This window comes from Chinchilla lanigera, unplaced genomic scaffold (assembly GCF_000276665.1).
Source record: "Chinchilla lanigera isolate Chin_1 unplaced genomic scaffold, ChiLan1.0 scaffold00104, whole genome shotgun sequence".
Taxonomy (NCBI): domain Eukaryota; kingdom Metazoa; phylum Chordata; class Mammalia; order Rodentia; family Chinchillidae; genus Chinchilla; species Chinchilla lanigera.
The window spans coordinates 4,166,067-4,190,981 of NW_004955505.1; the positions used below are offsets into that span (position 1 = coordinate 4,166,067).

The 24,915-nt window shown below is 40.4% G+C and overlaps 1 protein-coding gene and 1 pseudogene across 1 annotated transcript in view; one reads left to right on the forward strand and one right to left on the reverse strand.

Annotated features, from left to right (window-relative positions):
* The window catches only part of Dennd5b (DENN/MADD domain containing 5B), a 160,427-nt gene that overhangs the window by 31,381 nt on the left and 104,131 nt on the right, over window positions 1–24,915 (forward strand). The gene's annotated exons all lie outside the window — the stretch shown is intronic.
* On the reverse strand, window positions 4,872–8,498 carry LOC102024142 (annotated as a pseudogene).

Genomic DNA, 24,915 nt, shown 5'->3' on the forward strand with positions numbered 1-24,915 from the left:
TCACTTACATTAAAATTTTTAATGTAGCAATAAACTTAAGGTGGGAGTGAACACACAACTGACCCTTCCCTTGATGGATTAATGTCCTGAGTTTATTCCTTTCCTTAGTATGTTGAAGTTCTTCATTCTTGAAACTTTAAATATATATTGCTAAATAAATAAAATTTAAAAATTTAAATGAAACCTATTTTTTCCAGTGCTGTAGATTGAATCATACTCTTGACAGTAAGTACACCCAGCCCTTTTTTTTTCCACAGTTTTGAGACAGGGTCTTGCTAACTTATCCAGGCTGGACTTTAACATGTGATCCTCTTGCTTCAGCCTCCCAGGGTGCTGGGACTACAGGCATGTGCTACCATGCTCAGCCAAATTTATTTTTTAATTGATAAAAAACAAAAAATTACACGTATTAATGGAGTGCCGTGTGATTTGTGTGTGTGTATATATATATATATATATAAAATATTGAGATCAGTTCAAACATTCATCACTTTTTTACAGTGAAAATACCTTTTCTGTCTTTTTGAAATGTGTAGTACATTATTGTTACCTTAGTGTGCAGTAGCACAGTCGTACTTTTTCTTATTTTTACTCCTTGCCTAAATATAATTACACAGTATTTGTGTTTTAGCTATTTTATGTGACTAAGAAGTAGCCATAATGAAAGATAGAAAGAACATGGTCAAACTGTTGGAAAATCCTTGCTGATGCTTTCCATTAGATTAGTGGAGCTGATTCTGGATTACAGAATAGCGTAGAAGAGTGTCCTTTCTTCTTCCAGCCTGTGTTCACAGTTCTTGGGCTTGTGTTTGAATTTGATTTGCTGAGGAAAAATAACTGGTGGAGAGCAGCTAGATTTACTGTCAGTTTATTTCCTCTAACATGAGGAAGGTTTCAACTAGCATAGATTGCAGACTGATTATTTTCCTTACTCCATCCTCTAATAAGGATTACTTGTCAATACTAAGATGATAGAAACTTTACTTTTGATTCTTTTTCATTGGGGTTAAAACTTTTGTTGCAAATATATTGAAACACATTTGCCATTGAAATAAGATGTTAGCTTGGTTGGCCGACATAAGTTGATAACGCTTATCAAAATGCTTGGAACCGGAAGCATTTCATGTTTCAGAGTATACACATAATGAGATAGCTTGGAGACAGGACCCAAACCTGACATAAAGTTCATTTATGTTTCAAGTATACGTTAAACACATAGCCTGAAGGTAGCGTTATGCAGTGTGTTAGTGCACCTGTGTTTTAACTTCACATGACCACGGCAGGTCACTGTAACATGAGGTCCAGTGTGGAATTCTCCACTTTTACTATCATGTTGGTTCTCAGAAAATTTTGGATTTTGGTTGTGTGTGTGTGTGTTTGGGAGGGGACCCTATGTAGTCCAGGTTAGCCTTGAACTATGTACTCAGAGATGGCCTCGAACTCAGGGCGATCCTCTTGCCTCATCCTCCTAAGTGCTGGGATTACAGGTGTGTGCCACCATGCCTGGCCCTGAACCTGTCTTTGACAGTGCAGCTGTATTTTCTTTTTGCAATAAAGATAATGCTTCAACGGTGCTGAATGAATGGCATTGAAAAGGGTTTTTCATTGCTCTCCTCATAAAAGAATGAAAAGATGTTAGTTGCATTCATTGATAAAGATCAATATCTGGTTGTGTTCAGGAAGTTTCTAACTTAAAAAAACCACAGAATTTCTTTTTTTTTTTTTGAGACAGGGTCTCCCTATGCAGTTCAGGCTGGCCTTGAGCTCACTTTGTAGCCCAGGCTGGCCTCAAACTCCCAACGATCCTCCTGCCTCACCCTCCTGAGTGCTGGGATTACAGGCATGTACCACCACACCTGGCTAAAACCACAGAATTTCAAATACTAAAATAAACTTCTTACTGCAAAATGGATGCACAATTAGTCCTGAGATCGATAGTTGTTTGGGTTCTGCTCCTGTAATTAAACTGATCTTTTGTAGGAGGGGTACAAAGCGGAACTGACTCACTGCATACAAAGTGGGCTTTACCCATCGCTGTGGGTATTTTCTCATTTTGTTCATGGAGTAATGGATTCAGAGATGGGTGAATAAAATACTTTTATTTGCCTAGGTCAGAATAAGCGTTGTAAGTCAGTTTGTGATAGCTGGGTATCACAGACTAAAAGACTAGGAATGAAGGTAGGAATTTTAGTAAAATCTTTATGTTGAACTCTGGAGGCCTACAAGTTTTCAGAGATTTAGACCTTAGCATCTGGCACCAAAAAAGCAAAACAAAAGACCCCACCCAGATACCATAATTAGAATAACACTTGCCTTTAAAATGATCTTATAAGTCTTTTTTTTTTTTTTTTTTTGGTACTGGGGATCAAACTCAGGACGTCGAGTTTGCCAGGCAGGTGCTGTGCCGCTGAGCTACATCCCCGGCCTGATTTTACAAGTCTTGGTCTTAGTTTTTATTCACAATTTTTTGTTAAAAATCATGATTCCATTTCTTAGAATTAAGGAGGAAAAGGCAGGGCTTTTTTAGAATAACCTGAAGACTTGATGCTTGTTGTTGGGAACAGATGACATTATTTCTCTCATTTCTGAACTGTCTTAGTGAAGTCACAGCTGGACAGTGAGTTCCCTGTTAGTAGTGGGTTTATTGATTCTGTGCTAGAAGGCTCAAGGTTTCACTTGTACCCAATAATATATTGTCTGCATAAGGAGACTATAGGAGCGATCTTTGAAAAACTGCTTATCCGTTGGATAATTAAACGGGTCCCTTGCAGTCACGATTGTTTGTAGTTTTTTGTTTCTTTTTGTCTTTTTGAGACAAGGTCTTGCTGTGCAGTTCAGGCTGGCTTTGAGCTTACATTGTAGCGCAGCTGATCTCAAACTTACAACGATCCTTCTGCCTCAGACTCCCTAGTGCTGGGATTATAGGCATGTGCCACCATGCCTGCTGTCACGATTGTTGAAAAGGTCTGTTCTTTTTCTCAAGGAAGGAGCTTAATTAATTTGTAGGTTTAACTATAGCATGTGATACAGTATTTGAGAAAATGGCAGACTCATAGGAATTAAAATTATCATGTGGGAAATTAATTCCCTTGTTAATTGCACTGGTTTCCAGGAGGATATGAAGATCTGAGTGATCCTGTGACAGTCAGGTTTTCCAGAAGTCAGTGTGTCATGTGAGGAGAACACCTGGCCCCACAGGGGCTCTGGGCTCTACCACTGGTGGCAGAGTACCTTAACCTCTTCCAGTCTCGGGGTTCTCAGCTGGTGAAGATTCCCCGCCTTGCGTGAGCACGCCTGTCGCCTCAGGAGCCTGGCACATGGTGGGGTAGTTCAGAGGTGGGTGAGCCTGAGAGTCTGCAGGCTTCCGATGGGGGATGGATGGTACCGGTGTTGCCGGTATAGGCATCAGTTTGCAGAGCAGGAACGTGATACCTGTATTTCCTTGTCGCTCTAAAAGTCTGATGCTAATTTGATAGATGCTAGCTGTTAAGTTTACTGTCATAAAAGTTTGCTAGCCAGAGTCTGATTTTATTTTATTTTTCAGTACTAAGGATTGATTCAGGGCATTTACACTGAGCTACATCTCCAGTCCTATCTTAAATGTTTTGAGGCATTGTCTCATAAAGCTGCTATATTGCCTGGGTTAGTCTCAAACTTGTGATCCTCCTGCCTCAGCCACCCAGACTGCTAGGATTACAGGCATGGTGCCCACCACACCTACTCAGCCTGAACTGTTTATCTGATCATTTCTAAGGTTTGTTTTTAATTGCTCCTGTGCCCACTCCCTTCCTTAAAAAGGAGAATAGATACAAGAATAGTAAAATACTGTACTTCTTAAAGCTGAGAAATGGGTACACACTTTCCTCTTATTCTCTGTTCTTAGGTGGGTGTTTTCAGTCTATATTTAAAAAGAGCAAAAGGTAAACAAACAAAAAGCAAACGCGAACTTGCCAGGGCTGCAGAAGGCCCAGGTTCCTCAGCACCAGCTGCGACTGGAAGTGGGGTGGCTGTGGCCCAAGCGAGGGAAGCGAAGTGGCTGTGGAGCCCAGCCAGCACCACACATGGTGGGAAGAGGAGCTCAGGGCTGTCGTTCCTCTGCTACTAATCTCGGGCTTTTGCTTCTGTTATGTATGGCAAATGTGTGTGTGCCAACTAAACTTGAATGTGTCATATTTCTGGAGATTGACTTTTCACTGTGAACTCAAATTACATTTTGGTTGTTGCTGAATGTTTCAAATATTCACATTTTTATAGAACAAAATTACTTACAATAAGGTATGTGATACGCACTTTCAATAAACATTTTCACTATTCTTCGGTCTTTTAGATGTGAGGTTTATATAATGTTGCTTTTTTTTTTTCTGGGTTACAAAAGAGGATTTTTTTTTGCACCTGTTAAGTTTTAGTCCACAAGTTAAGACAAAAACACACGCATGCCATTGTACAACGCAGTGCATACTTATCAGTCGTCAGCTGTACAAAGGCGATAAGGAAAACCGCAGTTAAAATAGTGAAACTGTTTTCCAGGTACATTAGGAAGTTATTTTTGAGCTGCTGGGGATCAAACCAAGGGCCTCATGCTGCTGAGCTATATTCCAGACAGAGAAATTAGTAAATATTTGACAGTAAAATTCCTTTTGTCTAAATAAAGTTGGAGTTAAAAACAGGGTGTTCTAAAGAATCTGATGAAGCTGGTTGGATGCCAGTGACTTTCTCTAACATTTTCTTTCGGCGGTCCATTGACACCTATAAGCTCTTGAAAGTGACAAGCACTGCTAAAGAACAGCAGGATTTATATATACAGGAAGCGGTATCTCAGCTTTTCCCCAGTGTTTGAGAATTTGAAATGTTTTTGTGTCTTTATAGTTTCTTCTACAGATTTGTTCAGGTTTTTATTTTTCTCCTTGGTTCTTGGTTTAAGACCTTTCTTATCAACAGGTATCTCCACATCAATCATCTTTATTCATTTCTTCTTATCCCCCCCCCAAAAGAAAGTATTCTGTATATTGTTCACCTTCATTGACATTCAAATGTTGATCTCCTTTTCAGATCTTCCTGCCCTCTGTCCAGTATTTCTGGCCTTAGACACTGTCCTTATAGACAAAGCAGCTTCTTTATTGTTGTCTCCTTGTAAATACACATTCATCTTGTTTGGAGATTCAGAACTTACTATGAAACAACTCTTGACCAGTTTGATATCACATCCATCACGTTCAAGATGTGTTGTCTCATCTTCTGCTTCTGAGTCTTAAGTAGCAGAGATGGAGCCACCATCACCAAGTGTTTGTACCTACAACTATCAAGGTCTTCTTTTTCTAATCTTCATTTGTTTCAGTGAGTCCTTAAGGTGGTGTTCATACTTCATTTTTCAGTGTAGTTAAAAAATCCTCTTGCAATAGCTTGCTCAAAATGTAAAATTTTCCTCCACGGTAATGGTTTCCTTCCATCCTCAGACTGTAAAATTGAGGACCTAGGTCCTTTGTCTTTGATTTGTTTTTTATCTATTTGTGACCCTCTAGTGTTTCTCCTTCCTTTTGATCTTCCTCTTGGGGTTAGTTTTGGTTTGTATTTCCTCTTTTTACATTTCTTCTTTTTCTTTTGAATCTTTCAAAAATAGTTTCTGAAGTCAATGGTCTTGGTTCTTTTTGAACATTTTCAGGTATATGAATAAATTTCCTCTTAGGGTTTCTTTGAGTCCACTTAGGTAAGGAAGGTACACATTTTATTTTAAATAAGCTCCTGCTACCTGATGAAGAGCTATCACTTTGACTTTCAATTTCCACAGCTACTTTTTCTTTGTCTTAAAGTTTCTCCTGCAGCTGGGCCAAAAGCTATAATGTTGCTTTTTTAGCGAGATAGGGTCTTGCTGTGCAGTTCAGGCTGGCCTTGAGCTCACTTTGTAGCCCAGGCTGGTCTCGAACTACCAACGATCCTCCTGCCTCAGCCTTCCGAGTGCTGGGATTGTGTAGGTGTGCACCACCACACCTGGCCTAATACTGCTTTCTTTTTTTTTCTTCTAATACTGCTTTTAAATCCAGAATAATTTTATACTCTGTGAAGTAAAACTTTGAGTCCTACTAAGTGTGTGTTATGGGAGTAGAAAAGAAAGAGAAGAACATAGGTGAGAAACCTCTGTTTTGGTAAGGGTTTAGGGAAATGACCAGAAAATGTTTGGAAAATAACATTTTGATGTTGTGTAGACACATAAGCTCTAAGAAGGTTAACTTACCTAGCTTAGTTGTTATATGGGTCATATATAAAATTTCTAATTTGAGAATTATTGTATTTATTTATTTATTTATTTATTTATTTATTTATTTATTTAGAGACAGAGTCTTGCTTCATAGTCAAGACTGGCCTCAGACTCAAAATCCTCCTGCTTTGGCCTCCCAAATGCAGGGATTATAGGCATGTGCCACCACACTTGACTGAGACTAATGTTTTAAAAAATAAGAAATAATGCTAGGTTATTAAAACTAGAAAGAAAAAAATAAAAATAGCTTTGAAACACAAAACCCTAGCTTCAGTTATTACTATCTTATTGTATTTTCTTTGTTTTTAGTGTGTATGTAATTTTTCTTCTTAATGTACTTATCCTTTTATCCTGATTTTTTCATTGTATGTCATAAAATAAGCACTTTTTATTTTTATAGATTCTTCTCATTGTTGGAAACATTCTAAAGGCTACATAATACTACGTTTGGATATACCTTATTTGCTTAATCATCTTTTTGTTACTTGTGATTTTTCACTTAAACATCACCTTGAAGTGGCTCTCATTCATAAAGTGAATGTTTAACTATTAGATCCTTTTTCATAGGTGGACATCCTAAGGACTGTCTATTCTGATAAGGAGTTGGCTTTATTCTGAGTACTAAAAGCTTTGTACATGTGTTGGGGGAGGTGTCTCAAAACTGACTTTTCTTGGCTTACTGGCTTGATAAGTGTCAGTTTCTGATGTGATTAATTTCTTACCAATTTCTCACCTTTTAAAAAAGTTATTAGCACAGTGTTTGATCTTAAACTGCCCTAATAGCTTGGTAATTTTTTCCTAGGTAAAATTTTATAAGCCACATACCTTATAATAAATTGAAAAGTTATCTATGCTAATAGGCAGGGACATAAATTACTTTTTTCTTTCGTTTTGTTTTTTGAGACAGGGTCTTGCTATATAGTTCAGACTGTCCTTGAACTTATTATGTAGCATATACTGGCCTTAAACTCATGAGGATCCTACTGCCTCAGCCTTCCAAGGGCTGGGATTACAGGAGTGTGCCACCACACCAGGAATAAATTACTTTTAAAGAAGATCAGAAGTTGCTGTGAAAAGCAAGCTAATGATCTAGCATATGAGAAGCAATATTTTGCGTTGTATTATCCTATTCCTAATTTTTTCTATAGCAAAATGTGTGGAAATTATATACAGAAACCTAACATCTTTATGACCCACAATTTGTATTAATCATTGAAGTGTTCTCTACTAAAAGACCTTCCTTGGCCCAGTTTTTTAATACTATTTAGAAAGGTGATTGTATCCATCTAGAATAAATCTAGGTCTTGTATCAGAAAGACAGGGCAAATATGAGCATCCATAATTTAACAATACTTACTGCAAACTTACTCACATGTCTTTTATTTCGTCTGTGTACTATCCAGTAACTGGAAGTTCTGAGTCTCAGAACCTTAGGAAAGAACTTTGGAGATCATGGAGTCCAAGTCTGTGAATTAAACCTGAGCAAAGTGATGCCCACAGAAATGGTTTGTTATTAAAATCAGAGTTCCATTGGTGACAGCAGAACCAGAGTTTGATCCAGAGCTTATGGTCCTCTGATAACCTTTTCTCTCATATGAGAGAATATTTAGAGCCAGGCAGTGGTGGCACACACCTGTAATCGCAGCACTGGGAGGCTGAGGCAAGATGATCATGAGTTTGAGCCCAGTGGACAACATAGTGACTTAGCCAGAGCTCGTCAGAAAATCAAAATAATAAAAGGGCCGGGGATGTAGCTCCGAGTGCAAGCCCTGGCCTCAGTCTGCAGTGCCCCACTCAGAGATAGTCAGTTGTAAAACGATTCTCAGCGTGTCTGTGGAATAAGGAATGTGTCTGTCAGTTCAGCCGAGATCCTCTTCAGCCTTCTCTTTTCTCATTAAGTTAACGTCACAGTCTAACCGGTTGCCAAAGCAGAGCCCTCCAGGTCATCTTGAATCCCTCACGCTGCCCCATCTCCCATGTCTGATTTTACCCTCAGCACTCCCCTGCGGCCTTCTGGCCAGCGCGGCCTTCTGGCCACCGTGGTGTAGGTGGTGCTCAAGCCCAGCCCTTTCTCGCCATCCTCCTCCCACCCCCCTGCTTCACTAGTGCAGTGTATAACCCTGGGATTCTCTGCGGTCCACTCCGCTGATATCATCTGTTTTCCACTCATCTTTTCAAAATGGGAACTTTTCCTGTCTGCCTGGTCTCTTCTGTGCCACTCGGAGCCACTCCGGTGATTTCCCATCGCTGCTAGACGGGACTCTCCCCTGTGGGCCCTGCCCACTCTCCCCTGGGGCACCCTCCTCCCAGACGCGGGCTCTGTGCCGGCTCTTCTCTGCTCTCCTTTAACTCTTCCTAGCTAGTGCTTAGTTACTCCGCAGGTTTGTTTTGTTTTATTTTTAGACAGGGCCTCTGTGTGTAGTGCAAGCTGGGTTGTCCTCCAAATCCCAGTGATCCTCCTGCCTCAGCCTCTGCCATGCCCACCATGCCCAGCATTGGTCAGATCTTGTTTTGCCCATCTCTGACACAGGGAAGTCTTTTCTGACACCCCAGAGTTTGAACTTGTGTTTCCATCAGAGAAGTTTTGATTAATGTCTTTTCTCCGAACTGTAAACTCTGTAAGAGCGAGCATCTGTTTTCATACTCTTGTATTTCCAGTATGTGGCACAGTGAGTGACTCTATAAATATCCCTTGAGTGAGTGAAATAACTCTTGGTCCAGGTGGGATGAAGATCTTCATGTCCCTAAATGAATGATCTAGAAGTGTCTTTCTCTTTTGATTTATTTTTAGGCCAGTTCCCATTTGTCTGTTGTCCTGAGTAGAATAAAGATAAGAGGTCACTTCCTATTGGCGAGTTATAGGGTCCATCTGGTATTTGAGTAAGTTTGGGATTCAGTACGATTCTTAATTCACCCTGGAAATAGTGTGCTTCTAGGTTGATCAGAGCCATCAGAGACTTTGGTTCAGACTCTTAGTAGCTCTGCTGCCAGGGACCCGGACTTGAGAGGCTCTCGGAGAGTTGAACTTCTGAATCAAACCGCAGGGTGGACCTGTAGGGATAACTAGGTTATGATACCACTGCTTCTCATCAGCCCAAGGTGTGTATCCCACAGAAAAATCAGCTTGCCGTAGTCCAATAAGTACTAAAAGCACAAAACAGAACAAAAATGTATGCATACCTGATTACATGAGCTATAGAAATGAGTGCTAAGTTACTTGTAGTACAAAGATAAGTGTTTGATGCTTGTGTAGCGTTGAAGGGGATGTGGTCAGCTTTTGTGTCTGATGTTCAGTGTGTTAGGAACTTTGTAATTCAGGAAAGCATGAGTTGCTTTGAATATGCGTAAGTTGCACTAAGTGGAAAATAATGACTTAGGCGCTCCTCTTTTGTGTTTCAAACCTTCCGTAGTTTTCCCCATTCCTGGTATAATTTAAAGGCCTCTTTCAAATCCTTGGAATAAAATAGGAGGTGAGTGTTGGCTGATGGCTAGAAAACAGGAAGGCTTGACTAATCACTTCACTGAAGCAATTTAAAATTGAGATCCTAGTCTTTGGTTGCTCTAAAGATTAAAGCTTTCCAAAGAAAATATACTTACTCTGTTAAGGCAATTATTTGGAGCTTGTTCTCATTAGAAAATTGTCATCATGTCTGAATATGGCATGAACTTGTCGAATTTTCTCTTTCAGGGTAATTACTTTTAAAAGGCGTGAAAGTGTGCATTCTATTTTTAAAATTCATTATTTTTTCAATTCTGACACATTCAGCTTGTGTTTTATTTTGATATTCAGGTCTTTTGGCAATAATAATTCAAACCTGAGAGTTTTAAACTATGTTGGAATAATGATTTTTATTGAGAACTCAGTAAAAGTTATTTTTAAACTTACAATTTATTGGTACATTTTAGGTATACATAATGATCACATTCATTATGGGGAATTTTTACCTGGATTCTTTTTTCCCCCATCCCCCTACCCTCCCTTTGACCCTTCATCCCCTCCTTATTTACAAAAGCTTTGTTGCCATTTTTTCCTTCATTTCTTGTTTTTTTCCTTTTCTCTTCCTTCCTTTTCCTCTTCCCATTTGAACATTTTCTTCCTATTTCACAATATATATTATATATTTTGGCCCTTATTTACACTTTTGGTTTCTTATACCAGAAAAAGTGTGGTATTTACATGTGTGTCCAATGTATTTCACTTAGAGTATGGTCCCAAGGTACATCGTTTACCTAGATATGTCTCAAGTTTATCCTTCTTTCTGGCAGAGTAGTACTGCGTTGCATTAAAAGGAAACACATCTTCTTTACCCACTCATCAGTTGATGGCCATTTGAGCTATGTCCAAGATTTAGCTATTACAGACTGTGCCACTATAAACGTGTGTGCATACACCACTGTGGTTTGATGCTTTTAATTCTTTTAGGAAGATATCAAGAAGAAGGATAGCTGGGTCAAAAGGAACCTCTAGTTTTAGTTTTTTTAGGAATCTCTACATTCATTTCCACAGTGTTTGCACCAGTCTACACTCCTACCAGCAGTGGGGAAGGGTTCCTTTTTCCCTACAGCATTTGTTATTGGTCAGTTTCTTGATGCTAGCCATTCTTTCTGAGGTGAGATGGAATCTCAGTGTTGTTTTAATTTGCATTTCTCAAATGACCGTTGATGTTGAACATTTTTTCATATATTTATTTTCTATTTCTTCTTTATTTGAGAAAGGTCTATTCATTTCAGATGCCTATTTTTGGATTGGGTCTTTAAATTTGGGGCATCTGATTTTCCTGAGTGTTTTATATATTCTAAATATGCGCCCTTTGAAGAACAGTTGGCAAAATTTTTTCCCACTTTGTAGGTGGTCTCTTCCTGTTGGTGGTTTCTCTTACCGTGCAAAAGCTTTTTAATAAGATGAAATCCCAATTGTTGATTTTTTGTGATACTTCCTGTATGATTGGGATTTTGTTCATAAAGTCTTTGCCTATACCCGTGTCTTTTAGAGTTCTATGTGTTCTCTCTTCCAGCAGGTTTAGTGTTTCTGTTTTGATATTCAGATCTTTGATCCATTTCAATTTTTAGTTTAGTGCACGGTGAGAGGCATGGGTCTAGTTTTACTCTTTGGCGTGTGGAAAGCCAGTTTTTCCAGCATCATTTATTGAAGAGGTTATCTTTCTTCCAGTGAACATGTTTAGTCACTTTGTCAAAGATAAAGTGGCTGAGTGTGTTTGGAGTTGTTCCTGCATCTTCCAATCTGTTCTACTCTTTCTTGCATCTGTTATTTTTGCCAGTTCCATGCTGTTTTTATCACAGTAGCTTTGTAGTATAATTTCTTTTTTTATTTTAAAGAGGATAAAAAATTATTAAAAATGATACCAAATTTCAAAACAAGATAATGGGAAATCAACAATGGTTGTTACATTGCATATTGTTATCTTCAGAGTAGTAGTGGTTCAGATTACCAGATACAGGCATGCAAAATTGATCAAAAAATTAAGCATTAACTGTTCCTTTCAATAAATCAATAGAAATTAGTAGTACAGTTGTCTAGCTATTGTGTGTGTGTGTGTGTGTGTGTGTGTGTGTGTGTTTTCCCTTCCTTCTTTTGTTTCTCCTTTCCCTCATCCCAGTTGTTCTTTCCTTTTGAGCAGCATGTAGTATAATTTCAAATTAGGGAATTGTGATGCCCCCTGCCTTGCCTTTGTTGGCAGAATTGTCTTTGGTAATATAATAAAATTTCAAATGTTCTAGAAAATAAATGTATATTCAAAATACTATGTATAGGGGCTAGGGATTTAGCTCAGCGGCACAGCGCCTGCCTGGCAAGCACAAGGTCGTGAGTTCCATTCCCAGTACTGGGAAAAAACAAAACAAAACCAAAAAAATTTATATATATTGTATATAATCTCAAGCTTTTCACAAATATTCTGAAATATATCCATGTATAATTTTTAAAATGTTGCCTATCTTTGGATATATTGCTAGTAGTTAATATGCCCCATTGTGTTCAATTTCATTAAAATTGAGGTACAGTACTATATAATTGAACTTCGGCAGTGAAGTTTCTGGGTTCTCCATCTGCAAGCACTCGCAAAATAGAGCAGGAGGCAGTTGTGATAAATGAGTGTGTTTTGAGGGATGCAGAATTCTAGGCAGTGGCTACCAGTATGGCAGATACAGGTGTATCTGTTTTTATCATTCTGACTTTTAAAAATATAAGGGATTCTTAATAAAAATTGACACGATTTTGTGTTGGGCATTGTTTTGTTTTCGTACTGGAGATTGAATTTAGGGCCTTGCACATGCTAGACAAGTCCTATCCTGCTGAGCTATTTATTTTTTATTTTGACACAAAGTCCCACTGAGTTGCTCACAGTGGGCTCAAACTTGTGTTCCTCCTGCATTATCCTCTCCAGCAGAGGTGTGTTCCAGTATGCCCAGCTTAAAAGTATTTTCTTCAGTGGTGGCTGTTGACTTCTTTTTGCGGGAAGAGAAATGTTTTTGTGGTTGTTTTGTTTTGTTTTTGTTGGCATTGTGGATTGAACTGAGGGTCTGTGCCACCACACCCACTTGGTCATGCTGTCATGGAGTGCTTAAATCCCCTGTGTCAGGGATGCTTAACCTGCCATTTAACTAGATGCATATATTTTAAAATTGAGGGGAGCCAGAAGGTCTTGCGAGATATTTCCAAAGTCTGGGCTTCTTTCATTGGATGTAGTTTCCTTAAAGACATGCTAGGTCTGTGTAATTTGATGATGACTAGAATTTAAAATTTTCCTCCCAGTCTTTCCTGCTCTGATGTCAGACATCTTGTGATTTTATAGATTGTTATCATCATCTTCCCCTTTGGTTACCTCATTCCACATCATGACTGTATTATGATCTAATATCAACAACTAACTGACAAGTCCTCAGTTTATATCTCTAACCCAGACCTTTCTTCTAGATCTTTCTCCTGAAATCCAGATTTAAATATCCAGCTGCCTTCTTAACATCTCCCTTTTGAGTTGGCATCTCAAAGTTGTTCTGTCCAAAACTGGGTTTATATTATTTCCTCTAAAAAGTAGCTGTCCCCTTCTCAGTTGATGGTGAATCCGTCAAAAGCCTTGGAGCCATCCTTTATTCCTTTCTTTCTCTTACTGAACATGTTCAGTTGCAAAAATTATAGCATCAGTCTTCAGAATATATCCAGAATCCAGCTCATCTCACTATCTCCACTGCTATCATATTGGTCATAGCTACGGTTGTCTCTTCCCTGGATTACAAAACACTATGAGATCAAAATTTCTGGAACCTGAATGCTTGTAGCAGGTACAAAGTAATTTGTTGAGTGGATAAAGGTGGAGGTATTTTGGCTGGCTGGTCCAGAACCCTAGGATGTTGAGGCTGGAGGATCACAAGTTCAAGTCCAGTCTGGGCAACTTAGAGACTTAGGGAGACACCGTCTCAAAATTAAAAATGGCTGGGGATGTAGCTCAGTGGGAAGGCCCCAATTCCCGGTACTGCCAAATGAACGAAGAAAAACAAAACAAAATATTTCTTTACATAGCTGCATCTATCTACTTCATAGCAGAGTTGGCTTAAAAAAACACAACTTTGTTTTAAAATAACTTTAGATTTGCAGAAGAATTTTAGAGACAGTTTATTTTTTGTATTTTAAAGAGAAAAAAATAATAAATAACAACTACAAGTACAAAAACAAAACAGCACAAAAACAATAAAAATGATACAGAATTTCAAAAGATAGAAAATTAACAATGGTCGTTATATTACATATTGTTATCTTCAACAGAGTTGTTCAGATTACCAGATGTAAGAATGCAAGATTAATCATACAATTAAAGAGAATAAAAAAAAATTTAAAAAACATTAGAAATCATTCAGAGCTTCACTAAACAAGATGGTAGGAATTGAACAGTGGTTGTTATATTGCATATTGTTGTCTTCAAATTGTTCAGATTAGAGACAGTTTAGAATACACCCTTCAACTAGTTTCTGCAAATACTAGCATTTCTCATAACTGTGGAACTTTTATAAAAGCCAAAGAAATTAATATTGGGATTATAAACTATAGACTTTTTTTATTTCACTATTTTTTCCACTTTTTTCCTCTTGACCAATTTGAGATACCGCATCGCATTTATCTGATTGATTTGGTTGCAGTGCTAAGGACTGAACCCAGGGCTTTACACATACTAGGCAAGTGCTCTACCATTCATCTGTATCCCCAGCCCCACCACATTGCATTTAGTTATGTTTTTAAATCTTCCCTAATCAGAGGTGAAACTGTTTTTCAAAATACTATAAACTTTACACTGCATTAGTTGTTGTAAAATACTGCATCTCTACGTTATTTGAACTAGTAACTTTTTTTTTTTTTTTGGTAAGTGTGTGCACTAACTCTGGCCACAAGGACTATTTCTGAGGGAAAGAAAGATGGTAGGACTTAGAGACACTAGACTGTATAACCACAGGGCATTGTTAAATGTTAGACAACATGACCGTAGGATCTGACATTTTCTGGATCAGTTGAATAATACATCTCATCTATTTTCCTCTGCTCTCAAAGCTTCCCAATCCATGCTGTCATTTGAAGAAGTGAATCCTAGAAAGGTACTTAACCAACTGTGACTTTCTGATGGGTAAACTGGACTAAATATATTTAATTTCATTCATGTTCTTTCCTTATGTCACACTTCGGGAGTAAAATAATGTTAAGTACCTACTCTTATGGCTTGTGTCTAGATGTTACACCAAAGTCTCATGTAGTTATAGGTGGGGCTTTTCAGCTGGATCTAGGGTGTAGGATACTGGGATTAAGGATGTGATACTGGGATTAAGGCTTTCCCACCCTGGGTGTGGTGGCACCACCCAAAATGGTAGTAGTCTGGATGGGATAAAAGGAGAGGTAGGCTTGCTGCTGCTGCTGCTTGCCTTCTGCCTGCCCTGCTTTACCATGGACTGTTTCTCCTCTGCCATGCCTTCTGCCATGTGCCACCCTGCCTTGGCACCAGCCAACAGTAGACTGAAACCTCTACAAACTGTGAGCCAAAGTAAGGCTTTCCTCATTTAACTTTGGGTGTCAGGTATTTTGTCTCAGCAAAGAAAAAAGTGACTAAGACCACTATACTACGTAACACATTGAATTGAACCCTGAGAAGGGAGTACAAAGGAAAATAAGTCTTTTACTGTTTAGAAGCTGGGGTTCCAACATAGGTACTGTAACACTCTGTAATAGCAACTTGTTTTTCAGCACAGAGAAAATTAATTTTGACTGGGCAGGTGGGAAATAGGACAGTCACATTTGAGTTTGCTCTTTAAAGAACTCATAGAATTTTTAAAAACAGCTTTGTTGAAATATATTTCATGTACACTACATGTACCATTCAAAGCGAGCAACTTAGTGACTTTTTTTATATCCACAGAGTTGTACAACAGTCAGTACAATCAGTTCTATCCAGCTGGACGCCCCAAAGAAACCCTGAACCTGCTGGGGTGATAGCTCCATGGAAGAGAGCTTGCTTAGTATACACATGGCCCTGATTCAATCCCTAGCACTACAGAGAAACAAACAAAAGCAAAAAACAGCCCATACCTGTGTTTACTTCTTTTCCCCTTCCTTCAGCCCCTGGTAACAAATGTACTTCTGATCTCTACAGAGTTGCCTGTTAGATATAAGTGGAATCAGAGTATCTGTCTGATTTCTTTAACGTAGCATTATTTCTCTAAATTTATTCATGTCATAGCACATATAGATAATTCTTTTTATTGTCAAACATTCCATTTTATGCAAATAGCATTTACTTTTTCCTGCATCAAGTTGATGGTTATCCGCTTTTCGGCTATTATAGTAATACTGCTATGAATATTTCATATATAGACTTCTGCATGTAATCTTGGGTGTATATTTAGGAGTGGAATTGCTAGGTTATGTGGTGGCTGTGTGTTTAACTGCTTGAGAAATGGGGCTGTCCTAATGCAGCTGTACCATTTTACATTCCCACCAGCAGTGTGCGAGGGTTCCCGTTTCTCTACATCCCAGCCGTTTGTTAACGTCTGTCTCTTTTATTTCAGCCCTGGGAGTGGATGTGAGAAGTGATCATCTCATGTGATTTTGATTTGCATTTCCTTGGTGACTGATGATGTTGAGCATGTTTTCATGTCCGTATTGGCCATTATATCTTCTCTTGAGGCAGAGATTTTAATAGAGGAAGAAAATGGAAGGGAAGGGCTCAAGAGAACAGGGGCAAAGGCCTGAAAAATGCTGAGAATCAGAAAAACTAGAGAACAGGTCTCTCAGAGGAAGGGAATAAAACAGGAAAATGGAAAACTGGGTCTCAGGTTTGTTTTCTGGTGTATCGAGTCACATTGTCCTCTCTCATGTCAAGCTAACACTGCTCACATTTCAGGGACTCCTTTTGTAAATGTCAGTGTGTTGTGCCCAGTTCATCCAGTTGATTCATTCATCTGAAGTAAATAATTAGTGAGGACTCACCCCAGCCCTTGTAGGTCCAGTAAGGAGAAGGTCAGGTCAGTAGGAAAAGACAGGCAGTCCCAGCTTTTCATGGAGCATATTTCCTAGTGGGGATGATTTTGTACAAGTGCATTTTGGAGTTTGGGAAATAAATCCAGGTCTGCTTTGTTTATGCCATTTGCGATTGTATTGGTATGGGCCACAGCCCCCTTCAGCTTTTACTTTTTCAGACTTGCATTCTGATCTTTAACCCCTCATCACACAGCTGCAGCCTGGTGTCCCTTCTGCCATTCTTGTTTTGCTTCTGTGAGACTATTACAATTGAAGTCTGTTTTTCCACCGTAGTTCTTACCAATTAATAAAAAGTCAAACTAAAGAAAAATGACATGCATATTTTAAACATATGAAAGCATATGTCTGTGTTTCTCTCACTCATCTGTTTTAGGACCAACACTTGTCCTATCAGTAAGAATCTGCTAATTTTTGTAGACTTTCTTACATAACTCCACCAGTAGTGAATCACCTATGATTTTTAGCTCCTGTTTCTTTGAAGTGGAGTGAGCGTTTAAGGCCATTTCAAAGCAATAAAATTTTTATGGTTTTCTATCCTAATTTTTAGTCTGCCTATATTTAATCAAATAGCACTTACATGCATATTCAGCTTTTTCATAAAAGTTATACTTCTGTTTGTTTGTAATTCTGTGACTGGAACCCAAGGCCTCATGCATGCGGGGCAGGCTCTCTGTCACTGAAGTACATCTCCAGCCTCCTCACCTTTGTTTTTGAGACAGGGTCTTGCTGAATTACCCAGGCTGGCCTCGCACTTATGATCTCCCTGCCTCACCTTCAAGTAGCAGGGATTACAGGCATGCACCACTGTGCCCAGCTGAAAATGACAGTTCTTTCAGCCGTATTTTATAGGTTTACAGAAAATTAAATTTTGAATTGGGCATCGTGTACAAGTGCAAAAATAGGTTGGAGATGGCTTTTGTTTTTTTGAGACAGAGTTTCGCTATGCAGTTCAGACAGGCCTTGAGTTCACTTTGTAGCCCAGGCTGGTCTCGAACTTGGCAGCGATCCTCCTGCCTCAGCCTCCTGAGTGCTGGGACTACAGGCATGTGCCACCATGTCTGGCCGAGATGGCTTTTGACAAGCAAATGTAAGTAGAAGAAACAGTACCGTTGGTATTAACCATTTGGCCTTGTATGGACACTAGCAATTAATTTTCACAGGAGAGCCAGGTATGGTGGCACACATCTGTAATGCCAGCACTCTGGCAGGCTAAGGCAGGAGGCTCACACAAATTCCAGCCCATCCTAGGCAGTTTAGCAATTTAGTGAAACCCTTTTTTTTAATGGAAAAAGGAAGTAAAACAAAATTTCATGACGAAATAATAGAATAACAATAGTTAATACATTGAATATTATCTTTAAAGTAGTTACTCAAAGTACAAGATATGATCATAAAGAATCTCCAGTCGACATTAGGGCAAGCCGTCCTTTTCAATGAACTAAGAGATATTAGTAGTGTAACTAACTTGCATTTTTTTCCCTTTTCTCTTCCTTCCTTTCCCCTTTTCCCTAACCTAGTTCCTTTTTCCTTTTGAACAATTTCTTCCCATTTCACAACATCTGTTGTACATTTTAGACCTTATTTACTCTTGCACACCAGGGAGACAATACAATGTTTACACATATGAGCCTGATTTATTTCACTTACAAGTATAGAGACCCTGTTTAAAAATGAAAAAAGGACTGTAGATATAACTCAATGTGAAGGTCCTGGGTTTAATTTCTGGTACTGCAAAAAGAGAAGAAAGTTTCACAGGGGAGAAATTGTTCAGTCCATGTTGTTATTTAAAGAGAAATCGGTTAGAAGTGCTTCAGTATATACCAAACTGAATGCACTTCTGCTGTGCGCTGTAAGTACACTGTACATGCTTCTATTATGACATTTATTTCACTTGTTTAATTACTCACTTATACTTAATTGTCCTCCGCTTAGAACTTCAGTCTTTGTGGGGGGGCTATATTCCCTTTGTGTAGATTCATATATGTATATGTATACATATATATATATAAATTCTGTTTTCACTGTAAAATTTCAGTTGACTGTAAGCTCTATAGTGCTGTAATATGTCAAGGCTGTCAGACACTACAAATGCTCAGTGTGACTCCTCGGTACATTTGCTGTGTGTTGCATTCTTGTCCCGCTGCATTTGCATCGTGTTGAATTGAGGAGACAGATTTTAAGATGCACATTCACATTACGTAACTGTTAATTTCCCTAAGAGACAGAGCCTGTTTTATTCACTGCTGTTATTTCCTGTACCTGTCTACATCTTAATGCTTGGCAGACAGCAAGTACCTAATAGGAAAAATTTAAATGCCTGGATTCAGGGAATGGAGAGTAGGATGGTGACGGCTCTTTATTTGTTTGTTTGTTTGTTTTTTGGTTTTTCTCTGGTACCGGGAACCGAACTCATGACCTTGCACTTGCCAGGCAGGCGCTTTTTGCCACTGAGCTAAATCCCCAGCCCCTGACGGCTCTTTAAATAAATGAAATATGTTTGGAGAAATCCCTATTGCCTACTTTACTCATTATTGTACAAATTGTATGAATTAGACTGCCGTCAGATTGCACTGTAATGGTTTTGAATTGGCTGAGTGCAGGAGTCATTACACTTCTGCATAGGTGATAGTTCTAGTTGTGCTGTGGTGCAGAATGAATCCTATGAGAGTACCACAGAAGGCTGAATTTTGGGATCGTTACTGCCTCATATCTTTCACAGCACTTAGCAGAATGTCTTACTTATATAAGCCATTCAATAATTACATGTTTTAAAGGACAGAAAAATCTGAGTCCTTAAAAAGCCAGTCACTCTGGCTGTCAGACAGCGCTGAGGTTCAGGCCGATTGTGCCATTGCGGTTGTAGCTGCCATCATGTTGGTGGGCCCAGAATTACATCTTGACTTTGTGAATGGAAGGCCAGTGGCACTGCCAGTGTTCTCCAGAGGCAGTGTCTGGGTCCACTGCAAATTGAATGTTGTTCTGACAAGTTGTTCAAGAGCTGAGGTAGGGGGACCACTTGAACCCAGGAGTTTGATGCATCATTAATTACTGAGTAAATCAGCACCATTAACCTGCAGAAGGTGTAATTTTAAAATGAACCTCTCTTCAAAGGTGTCAAAAACAAAAAAATCCAAGTCTGGATCTCGCTCTTCATTTTTGAAGTCATGATCCTGAATCTGATCTCTCAAGGAAGTGCAGACTGAGTTCTAGGCCTCGTTCCAGATCATACTCTCCAGCTCTTGACAGAGAAAGGTGTCACCCTAGTGTATCAGAATCGAGATTTCTGAGGTTGCAGCAGGGTACAGGAGGCCCTATTATTTCCATAGGCACAACAGAGGCTGCTGCCCATGGGGCCAGCGTAACCGTAGGTGCTGTGGAAACCACCATTCCACCTGGCACAGCTGTCATCAGGCACAGTCCTTGTCAGGGCCATTCTCAATCCCATGCCCCAAAGAGAAGATCTTCTTCACCAAGGTCCAGGAGCCATTCTAGAGACTGGTGTTATCTTCTGACACGCCCAGGTGCTCCTCATCCTCTCATTCTTCCTCAAGCCAAAACTGACTTGGCTCTTCTAAGCAAAATCTACAAAAGAGAGAAAGTTCTCTTCCAGGGATAGCTGGCCATTTTAAGCTGCCAGGATGCCAAGGAGCAGGCATTCTCTGGAAGCCCCTCTCAAGATACAGAAGTGTCGGAGAGCTCAGAGCCATGACCTGATGCTATTACCCACAGCACTGCTTCTGTATCATGGGCCTCACAGTTTCCAACCTGAGCCCTGGGAGCAAAGCCCAGTGTCCTCTTCAGTCTGTGATGGTGAGGTGATGGTCACTCCATCCTAGCCCTGGGCCAAAACCTAGGCCTTCTCTTTCCAACACATACCAATGGGCCCACTCTTCCAAGTGGTGGTGCTAGGTACCAGTCTGGGCCACACCAAAGTCGATGTGACCATGGCTCGTGGTCCTCAAGTTCATCAAATAGAGCCCTTGTGGGTAAGTGATGGAGACCACTATGAAGCATCCCTGAGCAGTACTTAAATTAACCTATTGGCTTTTATGTTTACTTGTGAATCTGTCCAAAGCCTAGGCCACTTGTCTGGAAGTGAGTGATGGACTCATAGGAAGTGAACCTCTGTGAGTCATTAATCCCTACTAAGGCCTGTAATGGCGGATGAAGCTGGAAGACCTCAAAGGATAAGACAAGATCACAGCCAAGGACACTTGGATCCATCTCAGCTAGATAAAGAGCACAGCCTCAGGCATCTCACTCCTGGGTGGGTTAACTTAACAGGTTACTTGAAGCAGTCCTTGAGTAATTCCCTTTTGAGTGCTCCCCTCCCTTCTTCTGATAACCAAATAAATACTGGCCACACTGAGAAAGTCTGGGTCTTAGCCCTAAGACAATCTCGAATTCTGTGAGAGGGCTTTGATCCTGCTGGAGCCCTGAAATCATTCCATTTGCCTCTTTTTATTTAACCTCGCCATACACTTGTTTGGGAGATTGCAGACCTGATCAACCCACAATAACTAAGGGATATTATTAACCTGATAGGTAAGAGTCACCACCCACTGGCTCTGCTTGTGACATATCTCAGACAAGGAGATTGCTGCTTCAGGAGGAACAGCTTACACAAAGAGGTATCCAGGAGAGCGGAAGACAGAGGATAGGACAGATGAGGAGCAGAAACAGACAAATTCTGATAGAGCGGAAATGAAGGAGAAAGGGACCTTGTCTGACGCAGATGCAAAAGTGAAATTAGATTCCTTTGCTCTTGAGACTAATACTGAGAAGTCCTTTGGGGCAGAGGGTCACATGAAAGATATAAGCTCCATGATGACTGAGAAAAGATGGCAGCCTCCCACAAAGAAGAGACACATGATCAAGATAAGGACAAACCTAAAGGAAGGAAGGGATCTGAGTTTGATGATGAACCCAGTTTGTGTCTGAAGTTGTAGCCTGTGCAAGCCAAGCCAGGAAGAAGGGAGGTGAGGCACATGGTGTATGTGGGGAAGGTAAGGTGAGGAGCTGGCCTTGCTGGAAGAAGAGTTTTCTTTTTTTTTTTTTTTTGGTTTTTCTCCAGTACCGGGAACCGAACTCACGACCTTGCGCGTGCCAGGCAGGCGCTTTTGCCGCTGAGCTAAACCCCCAGCCCCTGGAAGAAGAGTTTTCACTGAGCAATCCTAAAGGGAAGAGCGAGGAAGGGCTAGAGGAGCAAAAGCGGACACTGGGGTTTGTGCCTGAGAAAAACTTCCAAGTGACCGCTTACAAGGCTGTCTAAGAGCAGAGCTCATCGCCTCCCCCAAGAGGACCCCCAAGAGCCGTGAAAAGCTGGGAGCCAGAGGAGACTTTTTCTTGGGAAAGTCTTTATTTCCCATGACTCTCAAGGACCAGGTCAGTGTGTGGATGGCTCGTTTGGCAGGACCTCACACAACCCATTGACTTATTGGCTCAGGAACTCAAGCTTTGTCAGGATCCAGTCCATAGCAACACAAAGGAACAGGAGTTTTGTTCCATTTTCCAGCGTATACAGTTGGCTCCACCTCAGCATAGCCCTTTAGAATTGTTGGCCCAGCATATAGTGACCATTGTCCACCATGTTAAAGAGCATCACTTTGGGTCCTCTGGAGTGACACTGCATGAGTACTTTACTAAATGCCTGAGGAGCTGAGCAAGGAGCAAGAGAAGCCAAGGATAGACATTTCCCCTAGTACCTTCAGAAAACATGGTTTGGCTCATGAGGAAATGCAAAGTCCTCCAGAACCTGGCCACAAGGCTGAGGGGAAAGACAAAGATGATCCTGCTGATCTCTGCCTTGATAATGAGCATTATAAAAAAGCATAAGGAGGGCCAGGGATATAGCTCAGTGGCATAAGCACCTGCCTGACAAGCACAAGGTCCTGAGTTCAATTCCCAGTACAAATAAATAAAAAACATAAGGAGAGATGTCTTAAGTGAGGTAAATCGGGAGAATCAGTGGATCCCCAAGATTCAAGCCATTTGTGGGAAAGGTTAACTGAGAAAACTCCTAAAGGATCAAAGAATCAGAAGCAGCATTGGCCAGCACAAGACCAGTCCAAGTCGTTCTTGTCCTCCTCTTCCTCTTCCCCTCCCCCTCCTTGTCCTCCCAGTCATCTCACTCCCACAGAGTGGCAGAGTGTCCTGAGGAGACAGAGAGAACACTACCGGCTTTGATAGATCAAGGCTGGGGACCAAAGACTTCAGCAGTCCAAGTGAAAGAAAAGGCGGCAGAGCTCAGGAAACCTGCACTTTTGAGCCAAAGTGAGAGGCTGGGGCAGAGGCAACTGCTCTGGTAACAGTAACTGATTTTCAAGAGACCGACAAAAGGAATGGATCCAGAGTGTGTGTACACCCCATAGCAAGAGGTATTACTTGATGATCATGAAGGTGAATGCAGGCATAAGTAGGTGAGCTGGTCCAGGCCAAGGAGCCTTCCTTCCACCAGGGTCGGAGCTGGTTCGTGTTCTAGAAATCCAGTACCAGCCCCAGATGGGCCCACGACAATTGGGGGGTGGGGTTGAAGAGAAGAGTTTGCAGCCCACAACTGAGGAGGAGTCGCTCTTGATGGGGAGAGGCGGCGCAGGAGAGATGGCTGGTGAAGAGCTGAACAGAGGAGCCTCAAGAAGACTTTGAACATCCCACCCACACCCGGTCAGCTGTGCAGGGTCCTGCGAGAGTGGGCAGCACCCTGGGGCTGTGTCCCCCTGGAGAGAGGCAGCCAGCTCCCAGGAGGACTTGGCAAACTGGGCTGTAGCTGTGTTTCTCACTTGTGGGTGTATGGGCCGGAGGCTGCGGGAGGGGAGGAGAGCAATGCTTGATTTTGGTTTGTTTGCTGCAGTGGTCCTTTGGTTCGTGAACTAATTATTTTCACAATTCTGGTCACAGAATTCATTCCATGATTCTGGTTGCAAATAAATTGCAAGTGAAGGGGCTGGGGATTTAGCTCAGCAGCAAAAGCGCCTGCCTGGCAAGCGCAAGGTCGTGAGTTCGGTTCCCGGTACCGGAGGGGGGAAAAAAAAAATTGCAAGTGAAGTAATGGTTTTGTTCTTAATTTTCATTCCATTTAGCACTAAAAGGACTAATTCGATGACTTTCAGTCTCCTCCCCATCCTGATTTTAAAAGGCCCCTTTTGCCTTTCTTTTTTTAAGGCATATGCAGTAATATTAGCAAAAATGTTTAATTTGGGAAACTTTGATTCTTAAAAGACAAAGCAAAGCCTGTGAGTAAACACTAAAGTGTTCACTTTAGCTTGGGACCAAGCTGCTTGGGTCTCTGTGGATTCCAGTTTTGTAAGTCCAGGTGGAGTTTAAGGCCTTCCGACCGCCTTGCATTGCCCTTTCCTGCGAGCCACGATCACGTGGAGCTGCGCCTGACCCCTCCGCATACGCCCGGTTCTGCGTTTTCTGGTTTCTTCAGTGCCGGGCTTCCCATTCTCCACCAACAGCCCCAGCGTCCCGAACTTTCTAGTCCGGCTGATCCTCACAGCAGGCTGGAAACTGGTGGATAGCTTCTAGTCAGTTTTCCAAGAAATTTCTCAGTTCTGTTATCTTTACGTATATAAGATGAGAAAATATTTTTTTCAGTATTTTTATTCTTTTTATAAAGCAAAAAGAAATGCCTATGATCAATTAAGGACAGTGGTTATAACTGGGTGGTTCTTGGGTTGTGTGGTTTTTTGGTTATTTTTCTTTTCTCTCTTTTTTTTTTTATTTTTCTATTTTAAAGAGTAAAAGAAGGATAATATAATAATAGAAGGGGCTTACCAAATTACAGACAAAGTGGTAGGAAATTGTCAATGGTTATTGTTTTACGTATTGTTATCTACAAGATAGTTTCTCAGGAAAACAAATAGACAAATAATAGTGAGTTAGACAAGAAAGGTAGGAGATTATCAATAGTTGTTGTACTATACTTTGGTATCTTCAAAGTGGCTTCTACAGAAAATAAATAGAGCTACACATGAGTGATCTATTGAATAATCATTAATTATTCTCAATGGTTGTTGTAGGAAACACATAATAATAGACATGCATCCATTTACGAAATAGGATAGGAACAATACAAACATTACAGAGTTATGGATAGATTAGTAGGAAAATATCAATGGCTGCTGTA